Genomic DNA, 10,827 nt, shown 5'->3' on the forward strand with positions numbered 1-10,827 from the left:
GGGGGAGAGGCGGGGCTGACGGGGAGAGGCGGGGCCGCGGGACTGGCGGGGAGGAGCTGGGGGAGAGGCGGGGCTGACGGGGAGAGGCGGGGCCGCGGGACTGGCGGGGAGGAGCTGGGGGAGAGGCGGGGCTGACGGGGAGAGGCGGGGCCGCGGGACTGGCGGGGAGGAGCTGGGGGAGAGGCGGGGCTGACGGGGAGAGGCGGGGCCGCGGGACTGGCGGGGAGGAGCTGGGGGAGAGGCGGGGCTGACGGGGAGAGGCGGGGCCGCGGGACTGGCGGGGAGGAGCTGGGGGAGACGCGGGGCTGACGGGGAGAGGCGGGGCCGCGGGACTGGCGGGGAGGAGCTGGGGGAGACGTGGGGCTGACGGGGAGAGGCGGGGCCGCAGGACTGGCGGGGAGGAGCTGGGGGAGAGGCGGGGCTGACGGGGAGAGGCGGGGCCGCGGGACTGGCGGGGAGGAGCTGGGGGAGAGGCGGGGCTGACGGGGAGAGGCGGGGCCGCGGGACTGGCGGGGAGGAGCTGGGGGAGACGCGGGGCTGACGGGGAGAGGCGGGGCCGCGGGACTGGCGGGGAGGAGCTGGGGGAGAGGCGGGGCTGACGGGGAGAGGCGGGGCCGCGGGACTGGCGGGGAGGAGCTGGGGGAGAGGCGGGGCTGACGGGGAGAGGCGGGGCCGCGGGACTGGCGGGGAGGAGCTGGGGGAGAGGCGGGGCTGACGGGGAGAGGCGGGGCCGCGGGACTGGCGGGGAGGAGCTGGGGGAGAGGCGGGGCTGACGGGGAGAGGCGGGGCCGCGGGGGCTGGCGGGGAAGAACTGGGGGAGACGCGGGGCTGACGGGGAGAGGCGGGGCCGCGGGACTGGCGGGGAGGAGCTGGGGGAGAGGCGGGGCTGACGGGGAGAGGCGGGGCCGCGGGACTGGCGGGGAGGAGCTGGGGGAGACGCGGGGCTGACGGGGAGAGGCGGGGCCGCGGGACTGGCGGGGAGGAGCTGGGGGAGAGGCGGGGCTGACGGGGAGAGGCGGGGCCGCGGGACTGGCGGGGAGGAGCTGGGGGAGAGGCGGGGCTGACGGGGAGAGGCGGGGCCGCGGGGGCTGGCGGGGAAGAACTGGGGGAGACGCGGGGCTGACCGGGAGAGGCGGGGCCGCGGGAGCTGGCGGGGAGGGGCGGGGCCGTGGAGAGGCAGGGCGAGTGGCGGGGCCCTAAGGGCAGGGGAGGGGAGGGGCGGGGCCGGCGGGGCGGGGCGGGGCCGGCGGGGCGGGGCCGGGCCGACGGGGCGGGGCCGGGCTGCGGGGAGGCAGGGAGAACGGATGCCCGTCACCCCGGGGTGTATCCCAGCTTAAGGGCCTCCAGGTGAGGGGCAGGGTCTGGGAGACTCGGTGGCGTAGGCTCCTAGGCGGTCCAGGTCAGTCCCTCGCTTTGTCAGAAGGATGGGGACACACACACACACACACACACACACACACACACACGGAAAATGAGAACGATGTGAGAAGATACACAGGTGAATTAGCTTGATCGTGGTGATTATTTCAGTGTATACTTATATCAAAACATCAGGTCGTACCCCTTAAATATATACAATATTTGTCAATTATACCTCAATAAAGATAAGAAGGAAAAAAAAGATCTGAGAGAACCCAGAGAATGTTAAGTCCTTGACTGTAGTACTGTTTTATCTGCTCTCCTCCATGTCCTCATCTGAAGTGGGTGTTGACACTTCTGTTTCCAGTGATGATGGAATAACAGGGACCACATATATCTTCTTGTCTTAAACAACTAGAAAACTGGGCTAAATATAGGAAACAATAATTTACAGATATAGGACAACAGGTAACATAGGATAGTGGTCTGAAGTGAGCCCTTCAAGCTCCCCAGCTGTCTGCCTAAAAAGAGTTTCCAGGCCACAGGGCAGGGAGAGGGAACCCAAATAGAGGCCAGCCATCTTCCTGAACAAGGAGACAGAATTTCCAGTTCAAGAATGTGAAGGGGGCTAAAGAGGAAGGAGCTATACAAAGAGAGCTTTGGAGATCGGCAGAGAGTGCCCTTGATTTGAAGGCTGACTACTGATCTATAGTACTATAGAGTACAACTGTGGTACTCAGTAGGGAGGAGACAATTCAGGGCCGAGGAAACACCCACCAGAAAGGAATAAGCAGGAAAATCCCTTGAGCTCATATGGGACTGGGAATTGTTGCATTCCCACCAGCCAGAATAGAAAGACCTTATAAGAGAGGGCATTGTGTAGGGTCCTCAGAAGGATATTGACTCAATAGTGGGGTCACATTAGCCCCAGTGGCTACTCTGGGTCTGCTGTAACAATGCTTATCAGCAAGTCTCAGAATGACCGAATCAATTCCAAGTAATTAATCTGTGCCCCAGAACAAAAACCCCCAAATATTTAAAGGAATACAACAAAGTCTAGCACCTAAAAAAGTATAATCCAGAATGTCTAGAGCCATCCAAAAATTATCATGCATGCAAACAACCAGGACAGAAATCAATCAAAAGAAAGACCCAGAAACCCCACAGATGACAGCATTAATAGACAAGGATGTTAAAAGTTATTATAAAAGTACTCAATAAAGGGGTGCCTGGGTGGCTCAGTTGGTTAGGCAGCTGCCTTCGGCTCAGGTCATGATCCTAGGGTCCTGGGATCAAGCCCCGTGTCGGGCTCCCTGCTCGGCGGGGAGCCTGCTTCTCCCTCTCACACTCCCTCTGCCTGCCGCTCCCCCTGCTTGTGTTCCCTCTCTCTCTGTCTCTCTGTCAAATAAATAAATAAAATCTTTAAAAAAAAAAAAGTACTCAATATGCTTATGAAGGTAGAAGAAAAAATAAACATGTTAAGGAGGAAAAGATACATGAAAGATCTATATCAAACTTCTGGAGACGAAAAACATAATATCTGAAATTTAAAAACATACCAAATGGGATTAACAGATGCTGCAGAGAAAAAGATTAATGGATTTGAAGACATGGCAGTAGACATTCTCCAAAATGAAACACAAAGAGAAAACTGGAAAACACAATAAACAGAGCATTTCTGGGCTGTGGGGCACTATCTAGTGACCTAACATATATGTAGCTGGAATCTCAGAAGTGGGGGCACTGGGAGGTGGAAAGAAAAACATTCGAAGAAATAATGGTTAACATTTTTCCAAATTTCATGAAAACTATAAATTTAGCAATCCAAGAAGTTCGATGAACTTCAAGCAGAAGAAACATTAACTACAGCAAAACACGTCCTATTTGAAATACTAGAAACCTGTGAGGAATAGAAATCCTCAAGCAGGTGCTAAGGAGAGTGCCTTCTGGAGGACTATTTGACTTTCGCACCCTGATGTCTGCAAGTTTGGGAGCACAAGATTTGTTCTAACAAACACTTTTTTTCAGCCAGGCTCCCTGTGGTTTCTTCGGGAATACTCTCACTTCAAAAACATACGGCATTTATTTACTCTGTTTGCTTCTATCCAGTCCGTGCGTCAGGAGTCATACACAGAGGTCTTTTCTAGACGGAGTCCTTAACCTGTTTCATGACAGGATTCCTTGCCCCTAAGCTCCTCTTTCTCAATTTAGTGGCACCTGCCCTGAAACCGCCTGAAACAACTGGGCAAGACTGGAATGAGATCTTTGTTGGCCTGAGATGTCTTAATGAGAGGCTGCTGAGACAAGGCCAACAAGTCTTGTCCCTTGCTATTTATGCTATTGAAGCAGTTGGCTTTTCAATATCTACAGGGTCCCAAATTCTGGACTCTTCGTTCCCTTCTGCTTCAAAACCCGTAGAGTCTAATCTGAGCTCCTTTCTTCCTAGTAATACCTAGCTAAAAACAGCAAGAAGCAGCCACCTCATACCTTCTGGCTCATTCCAACCACCTACTCTAGAAATACTGGCACAATAGGAACTGTATCTGCCTTTCAAGTTACCACAGAAACCGTTCCACCAACGTTTTGCCAAAGCACCAGCTTTTCAGCCGGTGATATCAGTTCCTAACCTGCTAGGCATCTACTAAGCCAATGCCCGTGTTTTAGGTGTTATTTTATTTTATTTAAGATTTATTTATTTTAGGGGCACCTGGGTGGCTCCGTCGGTTAAGCGTCTGCCTTCAGCTCAGGTCATGGTCCCGGGGTCCTGGGATCAAGCCCCGCATCGGGCTCCCTGCTCCATGGGAAGCCTGCTTCTCCCTCTCCCTCTGCTGCTCCCCCTACTTGTGCCCTCTCTCTCTCTGACAAATAAATAAAGAAAAACTTTCTTTTTTTTTTTTTTAAGATTTTATTTATTTATTTGACAGAGAGAGACATAGCGAGAGCAGGAACACAAGCAGGGGGAGTGGGAGAGGGAGAAGCAGGCTTCCCGCAGAGCGGGGAGCCCGATGTGGGACTCGATCCCGGGACATGGGATCATGACCTGAGCCGAAGGCAGACGCTTAACGACTGAGCCACCCAGGCGCCCCAAGAAGAACTTTCTTAAAAAAGATTTATTTATTTTAGAGAGAGAGAGCATGAGAGCATGGGCAGGTGGGGGGGAGGAGGGAGAGGGAGAATCTTCGAGCAGACTCTCTGCTGAGCATCCCGAAGCAGGGCTTGATCCCAGTGATGTGGGAAACAAAGGCAGAAGAAAAATTATTAAATTTCCTTACTACCGGGGCACCTGGGTGGCTCAGTCGTTAAGCGTCTGCCTTTGGCTCAGGTCATGATACCAGGGTCCTGGGATAGAGCCCCGCATTGGGCTCCTTGCTCGGCGGGGAGCCTGCTTCTCCCTCTCCCACTCCCCCTGCTTGTGTTCCCTCTCTCGCTGTGTCTCTCTCTGTCAAATAAATAAATAAAATCTTTAAAAAAATTAAAAATAACTAAATTTCCTTACTACCTACAACCCATTGACAAGTCCTTGAAACAGGCAGAGTGCATTCCTCTAGGGACTCAACTGCCTTGATGTTGACACTTGGCTAAGGGCAAAAGGCAATCTTAGCCTGAACACCTGCCTTCCCTGCCCCAGGATCCTGTAAGTCTACTTTAACATATAAAAATTCCTTTGGAAATTTCCTTTATCTCTACCCCCCAAGATAAGTGTTGGCCATCATGCCCCAAGCATATGGTCCACCGATATACATCTGAAGGTTTGTGACGAAGGTTTTATTAGATGGTAATAAACGCCCTTTTCCCAACAATAGCTAGCCCTCTCAAGCTCCTGGAAACCTTGCTTCCAAAATTCCTTAGAGATTTACGCTCTCCCTAACCCCTTCCCAACTTGGAAGTATATAATGTGCCACTTCTCATGACCCCATTGCTGCTCTTTCAGGCCACGGGTCCTGTCCCTGTGCTTTAATAGAATCACCTTTTTGCACCAAAGACATCTCAAGAATTATTACTTGGCTGTTGGCTTCAAACCCTAGCCTTCTTTCCTACATCACCAGGACCCTGAGATCATGACCTGAGCTGAAACCAAGAGTTGGCTGCTTAACTGACTGAGCCACCCAGATCACAACCTGAGCCGAAATTGAAAGTTGGATGTTTAACTGACTGAGCCACCCAGGTGCCCCTTTCTCTCTTATTTTTAAGGGTGGTTGCCATGTCGAGGGAGGAACAAACCTTTTTTATTGTTTTCGTTGTGTGTTTTTTTTTTTCATGGAAAGATGTTGAAAGGCTTGAGGAGTGACAGAAGGAGGGTCTAGGAATGGAAAATGTTAACACACCTGCCATGCATCTACGAGGTCTGTGTCTTAAGCTCAACCATAGGGAGCCTCCCGTTGGCCCCATTACACCCATTCTAGGATCGATCCTCTTGGTGTGTGTGGTCCATTCTCCCTGCCTCCCTTGCCACCCACAGTGGAGAGGTAGCTCCAAGGACAAAGCCCATTGTGCCCCTAGCCAGCTGGCAGAGCCAGTTACCATCACTAGGTGGCGCACACACATAAGCAGTAGGTTGAGCCCCCCCTCCCCAAAAGTTAGAAAACTAGAGAAAGCAAACCCATGCAACAAAGAAGGAATGCAAGAATGCGGTTCACAGATTCAAACAGCTATGGCATTTTTGAAATTCTGACCACCAAGCTGCTTTATCCTGTGCCCCCAAAACTTGGGGCTGGGTGGATATCGGTCATGATGGAAATCTCCCTGCACCAGGCGGCAGCGAGAGCAAGGTACAGAGTCTGAGGGCCTGCCGGCTCCGCAAGGACCCGATGGCCCCCACAGCAGCCCATCTCTCCCTTGAATGGCCTCTCTAAATCATCATCCATACCGCTTAATATTAGTAACCTACGCAAAAGCCATTTCTCCCTTTTCCCAGGCTAGCAAACTCCCCTCACATAACTAGGACAAATCATGAGTAGACTGAACCAACCAGGGTTCTTATTCCCCTTGACATTGATGGGTTTGGGGATGGGCATGTGACCCAGATCCAGCCAGTGAGCACTGGAGAGGCCGGGCATCTTCTAGGGAAGGAGCAGAGGGAGAGTTGGATAAGCACACTCCATGCTGAGCGCAGAACCCAATGCAGGGCTTGATCCCATGACCCTCAGATGGTGACCTGAGCCAACCAGGCGCCCCAAGACTTCCTACTCTTAAAAAAAAATTAATTTCTGTTGTTTAAGCCACTCAGTTTGTGGTACTTTGTTATAGTAGCTGTAGCAAACTAATCCAGGGAGCCAATGGAGAGTTTTGAGCAGAAGAGTTACACACTCTTACTTTTTAAAGGAATCACACATTGTTGCTACCTTACAAAAAGAGTGGAAGCAAATGGACCAGCCAGGCTGCTAATGCAATAAGCTGGGTGGGAGGTGATTGTAGGCCACAGTGGAGGGAATGAGAAAAGCAAAGCCAAGAGAATATGCTACTTGGTTGGGTGTGGGGAATGTGTGTGAGAAGAACCAAGGGTGCCCACATCTTAACGTTATTCATCTTCAGCTCGAGAAGCCTCCGTGTCTCCTGGGTATTCTTGTTATTTTGTGTTGACATCTCTGTCTCTATTTTTCCTTTAAATGATAATGTCCCCCAGGATTTGGTCTTCTGCCTTCACAGTCTATAGATCCTCCTCATAGATCACAGCCAAACCTATGACTTCAACTTTCACTGGCATTTTGATGACTCCCAAATACATAACTCTTTGATTTCCCTTCTGATTGCCAGAAACAAATATCCAGACTCCATTAGGCATTCCCGCCTCGCTATCCCACAAGCTTCTTTCATTCATTTTGTCTAAATAGACTCATATGGGGTGCCTGGGTGGCTCAGTCGGTTGGACGTCTGCCTTCAGCTCAGGTCATGATCCCAGGGTCCTGGGATCAAGCCCCGTGTCGAGCTCCCTGTTCAGTCGGGAGTCTGCTTCTCCCTCTTCCTCTGCCCCTTCCTCCATCCCTGTTCATGCTCCTTCTCTCTCAAATAGTTAAAAAATCTTAAAAATAAATGGACTCATTATTTACCCCCAAGTGTGTTCCTCCTCCTCTATTCCCTTCAGTGTACCTGGGAAGTTCAAATGTGGCTTCAGCTTGAGGCAGTTAGATCTAGGGGTTCAAATAATGTTGTCAAAGTCGCTCTGCTCACACACACACCTCTTCTCTACTTCTTTATGTTTATTGGATTCATTCTTTATGTGTATTGGATTCATCCATTCATCAGAAAGAATGGTGAATGGTTCAAGCCTATGTACTTAGAGCTTGTGATCCAAAAGGATCAGAGGCCTTCTCTTTCCTTTGATCCACCTATCAAATATTAGAGTAGTTCCTGATTGGTTTTGTTTGGCCCATATGCCCAGTCTGGAGCCCAGTCACTGGTGCCAGGAGGACAGAATACTCTAACTGGCTAGCCTTGGTTCTACGCCATCTTCAAGGGAAGGTGTGACCGACAGGACATACCACATGGAGTAGGGGAGGTATGGTTCCCTAGAGGAAACCATTATCAGAAGAAGGAATGCTAGGCAGTCAGTCGTATACTCCAGTCACACTGTTATATTCAGTGATTCCCAGGAATTACTTGTAACAATTTTTGTAACTAGATGTTCACTTGTCTGACGATTTGACATCTACCTCCCTCACTAGATTGGAACTCGTCAAAGTGTAACTGTGTATTTTTGGTGACCACAGTGTCCCCTGGCACACAGTAGGTGCTTAGTATTTGATGAGTGGTTGGCCTCCAAACCTGTCCAAAGGCTTGCCTTTTCTAATCTATGTCCACCCTGCCACCAGAGTGACCTTGAACTGTGCATCTGATTATGCCACTTCTCTGCTTGTACTCACTGGCTTCTTGGAGATCTCAAACTAAACCCCTTAGCTAATCATGGAGAGACCACGCAACCTGTCAGTTCTCCATTTCTCCCTAATGATCCAGTCATCCTCAGCTACCGACTGTTTCTTGCCTGCTTACTTTTTTGTACCTTAGTCTACATTATTTGTTGTCTCCAATGCTTTTCCATCTTTTTCTCTGCCACCTCCAATAAACCCTTCAGAATTTGGCTCTTGCCAAACTGTTAGACGTCCTCCTCTCTGCTCCTGAAGCAGGTAGTGTTCTCTCTACTTAGCATACTTCGTGGATTTATTCCAGGGCTGCCCCATCTACACTCGATGCTCCTTGAAGGCAAGGGTTTTTACTAATTTTTGCTGACCAGTACCCAAAATTCTTGCCAAAGAGAATCAATGGTTCCATTCTCTCTGTGTAGCTACTTCTATTGCAATAAACATTACAGTCATTAATGTTGCTCATTCTTCTCCTAGAGGATTCTATGTAGTATTAATCCCTGCACCTAGCCTGGTGCGGCTGAGCTGTTCTGACCTAAAAAGTCAATTACAGAATAGAATCACACACACAAAAATATTTTATGTACTTCAGACACTTTTAACTTAAAACAAATACATAGCCATTCACTTTTGATGTAGGGCCAAGGCATTTCCCTCGAGTGTGGGCCTATTATTTGGAGTCCCACTGGTTTGGGGGTTTTTATGGGGTTTTCGTTTTTTGGTTTTGTTTTGATCATGCATGACTGGCTCATTTATTCCAAAGAATTATTGTATTTATTTTGTTTTCCATGCATACTTTTTAGCAGTAATATGAAAGAACCATTTTAAAAATTGGAAGAATTTAAACAGAACTTGTAATGATAAAAATCCCACGTTTTATGGTGGATGCTTTCCAAAGATAAAATGTTTTAAAACCAAAATGTATCACCTCTGATTTCCAGTTTTTGCTTCCTTAACGTGGAACTGTGAACTGAAACACTGAGAAAGGATAGAAGGGCTGAATCTTTCTAAATTATTACTTTTTTCAGTCTCTCTTCTTTCACCCACAAATAAGTCAAAACAATTATGTTCAGCAACTTGCTTTTATTGAGTCATTCCAAACCATTCAGTTTTCATAGATGCAATTCTTTTTGCATTCATATTAATTTGCCTAATATTTTGTCAATTTATGTGATTAAAATTAACAAAACAAATAACGTTCCACAATTCACAGGTGGGAGCTGAAGTGCATAAGCATGGCTAAGAGCATTCGATGTGCTGTGCGCATCAGTCAGTGTGCTTTGCAGAGAGAATGGAGAGGATGCAGGGGAAGACTTGGATAAGAGAAGGTTGGATCAGGGAGCTCTGACTGGAGTATATTAACCCCATTTTCCAGATGAGGCAGCTGAGACTTAGAAAGTTACGACACTTGGCCATTTTTAATAAGTGATTCATATATGAAAAACACAAACAGAGATACAGAGAGGAGAAAGAACCGGCTGTCTAAAGGTCAAAGAAAACTTAGGAGGAGATGATGCTTGAGCAGTCTAGAAGGGAATAGGAGGAAATCAGACAAGTAAGCGGGAGAACATTCCAGGCAGAGAAAACAAGGGTAATAAAGTCCAAAAAGACTGTGAAAAATGAAGTATTCTTAAAATAAATTCTGCTTGACTGGAGCCTAGGTTTATCAGGGTGTGAGTGGGGGCTAGAGATCCAGACTGGGATGGTTTCCCGTGCCAAATAGTTTACTTAGAGGCTCCCGGGAGCCACTGGACAAATTTCCTTGGAGAAGCAACACAGTTAGACTTATATTATAGAAAAACATTGCCATGACAGGACGGACAACGGGCCAGACTAAGGGAGACGGCCTGGGAGGCTGCTGCAGGGGAACTCGGGACAGTGATGAGGACCTGAACCCAGCGGCGTCCACACATGGTATTCTCTTCCCATCGACAAGTGCCGGCAGGAACAAACAGGCATGCGATCAGTAAAACCCAAGCTGAGGGAAACTCTACAGGGTAAACAGCTCAGTTTCTTCAATAAACAAATTGCAAGGGGGGAAATGACAGAGACAGTGGGGAGCTAAAATGTGAGTGGACTCCAAACCCTACAGCATTAGCATCACCTTGCACTTGGGAGAAGTGCAAATGCTCAAGCTCCACCCCAGACGTAGAATCAGAAACTGTCTTAAAAAGCCTTGTAGGGGATTCTGATGCACTCTTTTTTTTTTTTTTAAAGATTTTATTTATTTATTTGACAGAGAGAGAATGAGAGAGAGCACATGAGAGGGGGGAGGGTCAGAGGGAGAAGCAGGCTCCCCGCCGAGCAGGGAGCCCGACGCGGGACTCGATCCCGGGACTCCAGGATCATGACCTGAGCCGAAGGCAGTCGCTCAACCAACTGAGCCACCCAGGCGCCCTCTGATGCACTCTTGTTTGAAAACTGCTACAACAGACTGGAAGAAATTTACAATGCTTATCAGCCAACTGCAATACAGTTATCTTATTTGGCTCTTCATTCAAAAAAGATTGCAACAAATTTTGACATCCTTAGACAATTTATGGTATCAAGGAATTATCAGTTTTTTAGGTACGTAAATGATGTTAAGATTATATGTACACATACACACATA

The sequence above is a fragment of the Mirounga angustirostris genome, unplaced genomic scaffold (assembly GCF_029215605.1).
Source record: "Mirounga angustirostris isolate CCGP_5_RB_7025 unplaced genomic scaffold, mMirAng1.0.hap1 SCAF_6, whole genome shotgun sequence".
Taxonomy (NCBI): domain Eukaryota; kingdom Metazoa; phylum Chordata; class Mammalia; order Carnivora; family Phocidae; genus Mirounga; species Mirounga angustirostris.